The sequence below is a fragment of the Quercus robur genome, chromosome 5 (genome assembly GCF_932294415.1).
Source record: "Quercus robur chromosome 5, dhQueRobu3.1, whole genome shotgun sequence".
NCBI lineage: Eukaryota > Viridiplantae > Streptophyta > Magnoliopsida > Fagales > Fagaceae > Quercus > Quercus robur.
Genome location: NC_065538.1, coordinates 53,708,401 through 53,722,575, shown reverse-complemented (window position 1 = coordinate 53,722,575; position 14,175 = coordinate 53,708,401). Strand labels below are relative to the sequence as shown.

Sequence of the window (14,175 nt, the reverse complement as noted above, 5' to 3'; positions counted from 1 at the left end):
GGTTTTATCTAGTGCACAATAAATAGTATAATTTTTATAACAATAAAAAAATCAATACTTTTCCCAATAATTTATTATGTTGATACAGGTGGTTCTTTGATAATTGGGAAGATTTCCTTAAAAAAATGTACTTTGTTAAGATTTGAGCTTACTCAAGGAATGTTGTAACTAGACCAGCATGTTCTAAAAAAATTTTAAAAAAAATAAAAATAAATAAAAGAATGTTGTAAATAGTTTTTCCTTCTTGCATACAGAGGCAGAGCAGGAGCAACATTTAGGGGGGGGTAACTTTATAAATTTTCCTCATGCTTCATTGCAACCTGAAAAATTTCTCTTCTACAATAAACTTGACATGAATTTATATTTCACTAGTCATTAACCCGTGCAATGCAGGGAAAAGTTATATTGTACGAAAATTCAAACATTCTTTGTTTCTTCCTCTTGTACATTAAGATTCCAGTCTCAAAAATTTGTATCTTTGATATGAAACATTAAATTACTAAATGAAAAATATTAATCAAACTTAAATTAAAATTAACAAAAACACAGCCCATAAACTTAAATTAAATCCAAACACAAATAAATGAAAAAAAAAAAAAAAATGTCTCATATTAATACAAACAGAGCATAAACTGAGAATTCTAAAAAATGGTCTCAAATTAATACAAACAGAGTATAAACTGGGAATTAAACTATGTATAGACAATCTTACTGTTTATTCTGATATTGTAAAATTGTAAACAGTTTTTTAGACATGTTTACACCAATAGCATCTCAACTAATGACTTATTGGTTATACACGTTTATGCCTTTATGGATATAGCACACCCCAAAATTGGTCTTGATATAGGGTTTTAAGGTCCACAAAGTTCCACACAAAACCAAATTAAACAACATGAACATGAACTAAATTTTCAACCAACCCAAGTAAATTAAGAGAGCAATAAAAAGTTGCAATAAGTTGGAATAGAAAACATAATGAGTTGGGTTAGATTAAAAAAAATGCTTTATTTCATAAATTAACTTTAACTTTTTTTAATGAATAACTTTAACTTAACAAAGTCTGCTTTATATTGATTTTTATAAACTAATTATTTAGTCAACTTAGAAAGAAAAAAAAAAAAAAAAAAAAAAAAAAAAAAGCATGAACAATAATAGTTTAAACTACTAAGCAAATACGATGAGATAAAAAATAAAACAATAAAGCAAATCTCAAAACCAGAGACAAATACATTAATTTACAATAAGCAACACTATCACGTATATCTGATATTTATAACATTCTCTCATGACTTAATAACATGGCAATAGGAAATCTCCGTTAAAAAAGAAAAAAAGAAATCAACTACACAGTAATAGAATAATATAAACTTATAATATTATAAACCTATAAACGTAAAGAAATTGACAACCACCCATTTTTTTTAATGACATTGGCAGACAACTACAAAGGAAAATCAGTGAAAAGCAGTACACTACTCTAGTTTAGCATGTTAATCCCGATTTTGAAGATCAAAGCTGGATTCAAAAGTTTGAAGGTGAGATTTGGGGGAAGTAGTTGATAGCATTTGAGAGATATGAGGAGAGATATTATCTGAGTTTTGGGTTTTGGGGGAAGGAGATGGTAGTGTGAGAGATATGAGAAAGAGAGATTTTTTGTTATTGTGATTTTGGTTTTTTTTTCTTAGAAGTATGGGTTTTTTTTTGGGTTTGAGTTTGAGTTTAAGTTGGACTTGTTAGAGAGATAGCGCTTCACTCCTTAAAGAGAGTGTTGTGTATAGTATAACTTGCCTCACCCTCCCTTAAAAGTTACCATAATTTTTTAGTGGAGTTATGGTGTGCCTTTGTGTTAGAACTCCTTTCCCCTCTTCCTTGTGTGTGTATGTGTGTGTATGTGTGTTTGTTTCTTAAAAAAAAAAATGAGTAATTGTCCCATATTGTTTAAAAGAGTGTGTTGTGTGTAGTATAACTTACCCCACCCTCCCTTAAAAGTTATCATGGCTTTTGAGTGGAGTTGTAGTGTGCCTTTGTGTTAAAACCCCTTTCCCTCTTCTTTGCGTGTGTGTGCGTTTGTTTCTCAAAAAAAAAAAGGTAATTGTCCCACATTGCTTAAGAGAATGTGTTGTGTGTAGTATAACTTGTCCCACCCTCCCTTAAAAGTTACCATGGCTTTTGAGTGATGTTGCGGTATGCCTTTGTGATAGAACATCTTTCCCTCTTCCTTATGCATGTGTGTGTGTGTGTGTGTGTGTGTGTGTGTGTTTGTTTCTCTAAAAAAAAAAAAAGTTTGGACTAAACAAAAATAATTTTATTTAAATATTGTGTGACGTGGAAAATTGTGAGAGCTTCAAAGGCTTCGGTTTTATATTTATATATATAGATTTTATTTAAATATTGTGCTGACATGGAAAATTGTAAAAGTTTCTAAAGCTTCGGTTTATATATTTATGTAGATGAGTAAAGTGGTATAGAAAATCTTCAACACTATAAATTAAAGGGTGTCACTTTGTCTTATAGATAAAGAAGCATGAACCCTATCTGATGTGAAACCATGCTGCAAAGACTTTCTATAAGCATGGTTATGTATCACACGTAGATACCAAACACATACAAATTAAATTGTCAAATGTACCATGGCCCATACTTACCTCATTCTTTACATACTTGTCTTTGTGCAAGGACTTCATTGAAATAAGTACTACCATATTCTGCGCAGCAGCACACACTAGAGACCATAAGATCAATATCTATTCACATGAACTCATAATCAAGATCTGCAGAGGTGATGAAACAGGAAAAAAAAAAAAAAAAAAAGAGGAAGATAGCTCACATGGTTCCAGGAATTATGGTGCTGATGCGGGTATTCTCCTCTTCATAAAGCTTGGCCAAACCAAAGTTAGAGATCTTAGGATTAAGGTCACCATCAAGTAATATATTAGCAGATTTGATGCCTCTATGAACAATTTTCGGTATTGATTCCTAATGTAAGAAAGCCAGACCTCTTGCTATGCTAGCACATATTTTCTGCCTTGCAGGCCAATCCAATTTTAATCGGCCACCTACAGGACCTGAAAATGACATTCAGAACCCAATCAATAAAATTCATCAAAAGCATTTTCTCCCCATCCTTCTATTATGAACATAAAATGCATTGTAGATATAAAACATTAGCTTAACAAACAAGGCACGTGCAAGGCTATTGTTTTCCATATACTCATACACCAACAATAATTGTTGTCTTTCAATATAACATCCAAACAATTTAACAAGATTCAGATGTTGTAAACCAGATTCCATGCCTATTTCAGTCACAAAATCATGACTTTAATTGTAGTACCATCTAATGGTATACCCTGCATTGGGAATTGAGAAATATATATTTTCAAATATGTATTTCATAATATGTCTCCAAATCCGAAGGATCAAGAGGAGAATAAAAGGCAAAAGATGAAACACATACACACACATTCTATAATAGAAAAATAGCTGTCGGATAACTAGTAAACTAATCCAAAACCACCTTCCCCAATTTTTTGCAGCATTGAAGTTAAGAGTAGCAGCCTTATTTGTCTATATGTAAAAAAACCAATTTGCAAGTCTAATCCTCTTAACTCTGTAAAAGCTAGACGTCAGGCTGCATCTTACAGTATAACAAGACAAATTTTTAACCAAATAGGTGCATGCCTCTTGAGTAGTTAGGTATCTTCTTAAAGAATAAGAAGACAAGCAAAAGCCTTTAGAAGGCACTATGCAGTTCATCCCAAGATAAGTCATGTGCTTATAATCCAGCAATCATTCAGTTGCTTTGCATGGTGTACTTTGGAATGCTGATTCATCTATGGAAGTAGACAAAAATAAAATAAAATATTGAACAGCAACAATTTATAAGCCCTAGGAAAATTTTTCTTCACATTGTTGGAGAAAATGAATACTGTCCTTTATAATATATATATCAAGATTTCACAATTGATTACCTTTTTCCCTTGATATCCTCCCTCCTATACAGCTCTTCCACCAAAGAATGCCTAAAATCATAAAAATGAGGAGTAGCACCGAAACTACAGCTCCAACCACAATCTTGCCATCAACAGGGGGACTGAAATCTACAGAAAAGAAAATTAGCTAAGAACAGTGATTAAAAAGAAGATGACAAAATGTTTGGATGTCTTCCATCTATATGTACTATAACCTCGTTTTTATTCGTTCTTTATAAATTTTAACTGTAGAAAATTATGTGGCTCTGCTTCCACTAAATTGCTATGATTATATTGTATGTCAATATAATCCAAGCATGGAAGAAGCTGGAAACAATAAGATTATCAAACTCCAATACATTTAACAGATTCCACAAATCGGCTGACACAAGAGGACCATATATCCCTCCTTTTTGGGGGCAGCTGTTGTTCCTTTCCCAGCCCAATGAAACCGAATCATTAGAATTTTATTCATAACAACAGCTGTAAAATTCTTAATGACTGCTTTATCAAGCCCTTGGGCATCATTTTCAATATTAGAATCTTTCAATGCCAGTTTTTCCTGCAGCAAATTAAATCAATCAAATCCTCGACTATAAGCTAAAGAGAAAAATAAATGTGAGAGTTCCTGGATATGAACATCAAATATCCGCTTCCCAAGACTGTAAGAAGATCTATTGCTTGTGAATACTATCTCTGCAAAGTGAAGTTTCACAGTATAATATCCATTCACTAAGCAGCGGGCATAATATGTGATCAAAAGAGGAGATAGTCGTGCACTTTGTGCATATTTGGAAATTGTCCATTGTAAATATGGATTCATTAGTTGCTAAATAGTCATTTGAGGTAGTGTCAACATCCCAAAGACATCCAGTGATACTGAATCCCCAATTCTCCACATAATAAAATTTCACAGGACCAGCTACATCTTCATACTCTACATTTGCAACAGTGGGTTTTTTCCCACCACAATTTGTGTAATGAATACTGATCTACATAGAAGCAGCAACACATTAATGACAATCAAATACAAACAAACACAATAAAACAAAAATGAGTTTGACATCATCCTGTTGATTCATTTATGTTGAAATCTTGCGCAAGATGAATATTTAAAAATTTTTTTTCTTAATTTTAAAAATAAAGTACAAGAAGAGGGCCCAACAACATAACTGCAGCATATACCTCATAATTTGATTTGAATAGATATATAATTTACCTTTTAAACATGAAGATTCATTCAGGCACTCATGAAGTCTTCTTAATTAGTGACGTAGGTAAAGAGCATCAGTTTAGTTATCAGAAACCAAAGTGAAAAAGAGGGAAAAATGGTCCTTGAAATTTCTTAAGTTTGAAGCTTACAAGTTGTCCCATCCAGAGAAGCTTTTGAACAAATTTATGAAACAATGATGAAAACCAACTAGTTTCAGAAAACAGGAAAGGTTATTGTTATTTCAACAAGTGTTTTCAGCATTTATTTACATTAATTACTCTAACACACAACCATTATTTATATATAAATGTGTGATTAGGATGGAATTACTTTCTTTTCCCTGCCCTACACTCTTATACAGTTACAAAGACAGAAAAGTTTGTAAAACTCAAGCAGGCAGACTTACAAAGAGTCTCGACAAGGTGGTGCAGAGCTCTATAACAAATTATTGTAAGAAAGATCTATTTGGCTGCACAAAAAACATAATTATCATAACTCAACATAACTCTAAACAAGAACAAAAAGGTACCTTTTAAGAGTACTTTAACATAAAAAATTCAATAGAAAAAATTTGATATGTACAGAAAATTGTTAAAATAAATCATTTCAATAATCCATAAACAACCTTGAAATAAGGCCTTTTGATATTTTAACTAATTTAACTGTCATTCAATGCCTTCGATCTAGGCTTTCTTCACTAAATTAGCTTCAAAATGAAGGATTTTGGCTAATTGATATCGTCCTTAGTGTAGTTTTATTGAAAACATGAAACATGTAGTCTAAATCAGCATTCCAAGCTATCTTCCATATTGCACTATTCCTTTAAATACAAATCTGGCTTGTCAATGTTAACGCAAGATCAATTCAGCTCATTCCACTGAGCTTCTGTAGCCAGCTCGAAATTTATCCGTCAGAATGATCTTCCCAAATATCAGACAACCAACATAACTTGGAAAGTAATTTTTCCGGCAACTAATTTTTACTAGAGCCACAGGCAACAAGATGAAAATAAAAGCTGCCAGTAAAATTTGTTATTTATCCATAGCACAAGCCAATTAATCATCCAAAGAGAGAGAGAGAGAGAGAGATGTGCAACTAACCCCTAAAGAAATCATGAGATGAATCACCGTCCAGACTCCAGAGTAATATTTATAACATCATGTTAAATATATATACATATATATATATACACACCCAGATTATGATATATTCTTCTAGAATTTAGGATGAAAACCCATACTAGCAACTATCTTTGTCCTTGATCCACCCTAGAATAATCCCAGTGAGCAAGTTGCTTGTCAGATACCTATTTAGTAAACAAGACAATAACATTGGTTCAACAATTATAGCATGACTAGATTAAAAGGTACTACTCTACTTCCTGTTGCAACAACCTGGTTATATAAGGTCTACTTGGGATAGAGAGGGTTCTAGGTTAGGTGTACTTGGGGCTTAGTGGTTGTGTGAGATAAATGGCAATAACATTAGTAGTGAAGCTCCTTGCACATTAACCTGCAGCAAACGATCCAAACCGTGAAGTCAAGATCTTCAGAAGAAAATTTAGCACAACTATAGAAATTTAGAAATTTATAAAAGCAGCGAATTTTCTAATGTCCTAATGTAGTTAGAAGTTAGAAGTAAGAAGATAGAGCACCAATCTTCAAACCTCAAAATGCCAAAGAGAAATATATCATCAAAATTCAACTTCAATATCAAAAGTACAGGAAATGAGTACAAATGTGGGCCATAAAATGGGAAAGCTCAAAAAGAATGACAATAAACTAACAGGAACTTTCAAACCCAACAACATTCAAATAAGCCCTAATTTCAATTAGGCGACAAAATTGTTAGCAGTCCCCAATGAGAGCAGAAAATAAACCTCAAACAACTATTTACCTGGGCAGAGTATATCTACTGTCTACACAGTATATGTATCTGAGAATATAACTCAAAATTCAAACTTTTCCATAAAACTGCAACAATACGCGCTAAGCCGCAAATCTACCAAAGAATAATGGTAAATCTAATACAAAAGAGATCATAGAGAGAAATTTTAATGAAGAGAGAGACAATTGAAAGAGCCAAAAATCATCTATAACAGGCTTATGCAAGACCAACTGAAATGCATCAAACATAAAATAGCAGCATCAGCAATTCTTAAATCTTGTTTCAAAAGAAAAGTAATAGAGCACCAAATGATCTCTCACCTGACATTGTTCCCATCAGTCTGAAAGGAATCTGGCTTTGATCCAAGTTTCATAAACTTCATCTTTATAAGCAAAAAAAGATCAACTTGCTACAGCCCCTCTTATACCTCTAAAACTAACCTTCTTCAACGCTCAACTTGTAGTACTAAATGCCTAAATCAGATACATCAGAGTCACCACCACACATCCCAATAAGTGAACATAAATAAAAACAACCCCAATCAAAGAAGTCCCAGAAATTGAAAGGAATACTCCCAGAGTGTGGGGATCAAAGAAGGATCTCAAAGAGGGGTGAGGATATATGCTTGTGGGGGTATGAGTATGACTATGAGAATCTTTGACAACAACCGAGGCAAAAGAAAGAAGTGAGTCTGAGTAAGAGAGAGAAAGAGATAAAGGGAAACACAAGATGGGGTTTGTCCAATTTTTAAACAAAAGGTTCTCTTCAATGCCAAGAGAGCCAAATAAGAGGCTGTTTCCTTGGTCAGCGGCAAAGCCCACGGAGCCTGGGCGCACCCAGTTAGCCAAGGAGACATAACCAACAGGCTATTAACACTAAAATATTTCTCAAATCAGTAACACCCACAAGCACAAATCTGACTCCACCTCACTCTTTCTCTATATATTTATATTTTCTTCCCTTAACTTGCTGATCACTTTGTTACATTTGTTTTCCATTTTTTTAAGGATTCATACCACTAGACCCTTTTGTGACCTTTAAAGCTTCAAGTTCCAAACACAACAATATACAAATCAACTTTTTTGTATGAATTATTTAACCGTTGAAGTTTGAAAACAAAAAACCTGCAACAGAAAACAGCATCTCCGTATCAGTTGAAGACGGTAGACAACAAGCATCTCTCTTTATTTTTGCACAGAATGGGAATAAATATGTAAGAGAGTAAGAGATCAGAGAAAAAATCAAAAATAAAATTAAGTTGATTATTGTGATGAACAAATAAACATTAACTACCAACAACAAAATCACCTACAAAATTTTATTGAAAAATCTGAGGAATCCATCAGAATATATCACAGAAAATCTAGTAAAATATTGAAGCTGAAGATCATGTTTATGTTGTCAATAATGGTAAGACTCCTAAACCCCACAATGAAAAAACATGCCTAATATCAAGATGGAAACCAAAGACAAAGCCCCAAAAGCCACTCTCCGTGTAAACCCCAAAAAAACCCAATACCCATACATCAAATCCACAAAGCTGTATGTATAGAGTACTAGTATTGGAAAAATATTGTTGTTGTTCATGCCACAAATTTCAGAGGGGAAACATAGAAAGTAAATGAAAAATCTTTTAATACATCAGGAACATGAAAATTAATTCACGTCCATATACATTTGAAAGGATATTCCACACCAATTAAAAACCAAGAAAGGCATTCAAAATTATACAAAATTTAAAAGTCTAGTTAATAAAAATCAATAAAATTCAAGAACCAGGAAATTCCAAAAAACAAGAGACCAAAGAAAATCCAAAAAGGAGTTTTTCATTACAAACAAGAACCAGATCAACAGGAACTTGCAAACAAATCAGAATCCAAAAAAGAAAAACCATTAGTCTAAACCATATGAAAGCACAAAAAAACACCATTAGTCAAAAACCATGTGAAAGCACCCAAAAAAAAAAAAAAAAAAACCCATTAGTCTTCCTCTCTGACATAGGCATCATCGGCCAGCGAAAGCATGGAAAACCCCCTCACCCAAGAAAATCTTCAAACCCTTTTCTTCTTCATCACCATCAGTAGTCTGCAAAAACAGGAAAATTTTAATTAAATTAAAATTAAGAAATTAAGCATTTCAAAATTAAAAACCCGTTTGAAGAGAGAGATGATCAGATTTTCTGGGGAAAATCTTTGAACCCGTCCGTTTCAGAGAGAGAAAAGTCAAAAAAAAAAAAAAAAAAAAAAAAAGGAAAGTGAGAGAGAGAGAGAAATTGAAAAGACTAGCCGTTTTATAAATTATATATAGACTAGCCGTTGCACGTGTGACTTTCTTTGATATAAACCCAAAACAAAATGACGTCTCAAATGAAATGCTGATTTTCAAATATAAAATAAAAAAAAAAAATACTGATTTTTCTTTCTAAAAAAAATACAAATTTTTAAATATTTTCTGGTGAATAAAAAATCAATGTTTTTTTTTTTGAACCCCTTCTCCTTGTGCTTTCAAAACACCAATGGATGGAAGAATCATTTAAAATTTTTTTAGAAAGTAATGAAAATAATTCATTAAAAAATCTTTGTTCTTATGTTTTAAAAAATTAAAAGGGTTGATTTTTTTTTTTTTTTAGAAGAGGGTTAGTTTATTTATTTGTGTGGTTTTCCTCTCAATGATATTATCATTTAACTCAAAAAGAAAGAAAAAAAGTCATTTTATAATTTTGTCTCAATATCTCATATTTTGTATTGGTATTTTAAATTTTAATACTACTTTTTCTTTTTACATTTTCCTCTATTTTAAGTTGTACTGGAATAACTAGTAGCGAAGCCATTTTCTCTTGGGATTATAATTCCATATCATGTTATTAACGTATGACTTATCAATTTACAAATATAGAATCGCTTAAGTATAATGTTATAGTTACAAGCATTGTGTTTAGGTACCTTTAAAAATCATTTGTATCTTTTAAGCAAAACTAAAAGTTTCTTGTGGATTCTAGTTAGCTCAACTTGTAAAGTCTTTGATGGTTGAATAAGAGATCTAGGGTTCAATCCCTTCCTACACCAAAAACTGATTGTTATCTTGGTCTAATGATAAAAAGCTATCATTACAAGCGAACGTCATGAATCAAAACTCTCTCCAAAAAAAAAAAAAAAAACCTTAAAATTTTGTAAATTAATGAAGTTATTGCTTATATTTCTTGTAACTTGATAGTCTATCGCTATCGTGAAATGGACTTCAATATGAATTAGGCTTCATTACCCATTTTCCTTCTCTATATGGATCAATCTTCACAATCAATACACGATTATTTACACAAAATGGGCTAATACAAAGATAAGTATTGAAAGGTCATGACATTAAGGGTATCTCCAGCTGTTTTTCAAATTTTTTAGTATTTTTTGAAGAGTGAATAGTTATATTTACCTTTTACTTACTTACTTGTTTAAATACACTATCAATAGACTCTCATTCATTTAAATATTATTTATTTACTCTTTTTTTATTCTTTCTTTACAAGTTCAAAAGACAATTGGTTAGAAACTACCCAAATTTTAGTTTTCATTTTTTTTTTAAAAGTTCAAACGTTGGTCTCAAAAGCAACTGAAATTATATTTACTAGATACTAATTTGTTTTTTTGACTTAAAGCTACACTAGTCATATAATTATCAAGTCAATTATATGAACAATTATATAATTATAAAGTTGTTAATGCTCGTTTTGGAAAACCAGTAGCAGGAAGAAGCCCAACAATATGGGCAAAGTAGAGTTAGTAGATTAATAGAAAAAATCATTAAGCCTAAATGGAAGGAACAATGGATTATAGGCCCATAAAGTAAATAAATGGGCCTTGAGGAAAGCAAATGGGCCTAAAGGAGCCTAGAGAGAGAAGTAGTAAACCCATGGATATTATGAGATATAGAAAAGTAAGAATGAGCCACAGTAAGCCCGAGGTAATGAAGCAAGAAAGTAAGGGGTTAGTGAAAAGCCTATGAGCCCCAAGGATGAAAAATAAAATAATTGGGGTAGGGAAACCCAAAAGAGTTAGTAAAAAGCCCATGGGAATGCAAAATTAGATAATGGGCCAAGGATGCCCAAGGAAAGCAAATGGGCCAAGGATGCTCAAGAAGAAAGAAATTGGACAAAGGAGCCCACGAGTAATGTAATGGGTTAAGAGAACCCAAAATAGTATGAGTATAAATCCAATGACCATATTGAGTCATTGAAAGAAGGCAATAGGCCCAAAGAGGCCCAGCAAACACGGGTCAAATAATAGCACAGTAGGAATGGCAAAATGATATGGCAGGAATGGCAATAAGACTACGGAAGGAGCAAAAAATAGGCTAAAAGGGAAAAAATCCACAATCAAGCAAGGCTCAGCTCTTGAAAGGAGCAAGCCAATAAAGAATGAAAGATCAGAAAACAGTTCACGCCATAAGAGGTCAAGGATGAGTGGCAAAATGCACAGATGAGCCTTCTGACCATGGCAAATGCATGAGCAGCAGACAAGCTTTCAATGTACACAGGAAGTGGAGCACGCGTTAGGCCTAGGCACTACCAACCTATACCCAGCCAATACAAGAGTAGTAGATCATGGGCCAGAGGTAAGACAGGGTATGGTCTGGCGGTGGGGAGAAGGGAAAGCCTATTCTGGGATTCTCGCTCATATTCTTTTAAAGGTGATGTCCTGTTGGGCTGACATACCACCCAAAAGAAAGTAGGATGAGTTAGAACCACTAAGTGCATACCATGAGGGATAGTAAGAGAGAATGTTACGGTGAGCAAGCAAACAAAATAGTCGTTTTTGTCTGGTAATGGGGAGTGGCACAGTCAACATAGGTAAGTGGTGGTGGTTGGACAACTGACAAACTAGTGGGTGGTTAGGAGGAACACCCTAAACCGAACAAAAGTGGTTAAAGGCTAAAGGGTCCTTGTTGTGGATAGTAACACAACCACAACCATAGCAACCTTTAGAGGAAAATCACTGCACTACCATCACCATAACACCACACGAGCAAGCATTGAGAAAGAAAGAAAGGAGTGGGAAAGAATCAAAGTAACAAAAAATGGAGAGAAAAGAGAAAGAAAAGAAAGAAAGAGTGTAGAACAGCAGACATGCACCAATAGGCCAATCCATTCTCTCCATCTAAAAGTCTACCTTTTGTTGAGGATAAAAAACTCATTTAGGCACAAGCCATTCAAGCCCATTCCCTCAAAGTGGATGATTTTTACGGAAGGATTATCCTGTGAGGTTATCCACGTTGAGGAAGTGGTTCCTTCCTTGGCCTTAGCCTCGTAACACAATTGAACACAACAAATTGATCTTTTACTTCTTTGATTTTACCACTTATTGCTATTGTTTCTTCTCTTGTCTTTGCAATTTCACCCATAACGTGCTCTTTTTACTTGTTTTTTAATTAAGAATCTCTTACTTATTTTGCCTAACAGTAACGTACTACCGTTATCATTGTTTTATTACATTTATCCGCCATAACTCTTTTGTAGTAACTTCGCTCGCCATGGGCATGTGACTAAAGTTTCGGCAAACAGGACATAGTTTGTGCACAAGCCGGACCAAAGTGAGTTGCAATTGGACCGGTCTCAACTCTCCTATCCAGAACACTCAGGCCCAATGTAGCAGGAGGCAGTCTAGCCCAAAATCACAAAAGGCCCACCAAAAAAGTCTATTTCATACTTTCAAATTTCAATTCTTTAGCCAAGCCGAGATTAAGGGTAGAATTCTAAAAGACTACTATGTGTTCTATGCTAAATTGCACAATTTGGGCTTATGCCTTGATTTTTACTTACACAAACAAGACTGATAAATAAAGAATTGCTCATAATCCCCTACGGCCCCAAACCCAAAGTCCTTAAAAATACATTATATGACTGTAAATCAATAAATGAGCCCATTGCAAAATCCCCATGACCGTATCCATTTTTTTTTTTTTTTTTAAATCAAGAAACCTTTTCTAATATATATTTTTTGGAATAATTACAAAACATAATTTTTAAACGTGAATTTGAGATTAATATAAACTTCTTATGGCACTTTTCTATATGTTAACATTCAACAATCTGATTGGATTGCACTTTTAATTTTGTGCATCTAAATTATTATAATTGATATTGTACAGCATTTTATAGTCCAAGCAAATTTTCAAATGAGTAAGAAGTGGTTCATAATTATGTCACTAACTAATAAAGAAAAGGAAACTGATTGGGCTGCACTTTTAATTGTATGTGTCTAATTTATTATAATCGATATTGTACAGCGTTATATGATCCAAGCAAATTTTCAAATTAATAAGAAGTGGTTCATAATGGAAAATTATTAGGTACTTCTTTCACATGAATGGTGGGTTCCACTAATTAAATTCATAGTGGGACCCAACATTTATGTGAGAGGGAGGAGTACGCATTTATGGTACTCCGAAAATATACAATAATTTCCCGTTCATAATTATGTCACTAACTAATGAAAAAAAAAAAAAAAAACACTCTCAAAAGGCCAAAATATTTGAATGAATTAAAAAGATAAATTGATAAAATTTCACTGAGCAACACAAAAAAAAAAAAAAGGGGGTCAACCCACAGTTGCACAGCCTCAATATAAAAAACTCTATACAATTTCATCTTAATCTAATTCAAAATCAGAAAATAATCACCCTAATCCATCTAAACAAATTACAATAAGAAACCAAAAATTAAAAAGAAAATCATTCAAATGAATCCACAAAAAAAAAAAAAAAAAAAAAAAATCATTGAATTTAGTTTCTTTGTTAAATAATCACGTTGATGAGCATCAACTTTTGTTTCCATAGAACCTTTCTTTTTCAAGCCGTATGGCCCAAAACCAAACGAAGAGCCTCCTCTTGGTCAATCACCTGAATTTTTCTGATTTCCACGTCGGCTACCATCATAAATTCATTGACCCCAAAAGCTTAAGAGGCATCAATGGCAAAGGACTCAATGCCTGGCCTCAAACATTCACAAAAAGAAGGGTCAAAATAGAAACTTTCCAGCATTTCCAAGATGATGAGTTTCCGAAACTCTAGTGAGGCCAGGACGTGGAGGAAAATAAAAAAACTTTGACAAAA

At 33.0% G+C, this 14,175-nt stretch overlaps 1 long non-coding RNA gene across 3 annotated transcripts; it reads right to left on the bottom strand.

The window, feature by feature from the left end:
- Positions 1-2,356: 2,356 nt before the first annotated feature.
- Positions 2,357-8,949, bottom strand: LOC126728946 (uncharacterized). 3 transcript variants are annotated; one of them, XR_007656424.1, is made up of 5 exons: positions 7,395-8,949; positions 5,594-6,699; positions 3,975-4,103; positions 2,831-3,068; positions 2,357-2,747 (listed from the first exon to the last, which is right to left on the bottom strand). It is a non-coding gene; the product is annotated as an uncharacterized LOC126728946 (long non-coding RNA). The 3 variants fall into 3 exon arrangements; XR_007656426.1 differs by having other exon boundaries at positions 2,357-2,725; XR_007656425.1 differs by having other exon boundaries at positions 2,357-2,708; positions 7,395-8,948.
- Between the last annotated feature and the right edge of the window lie 5,226 nt (positions 8,950-14,175).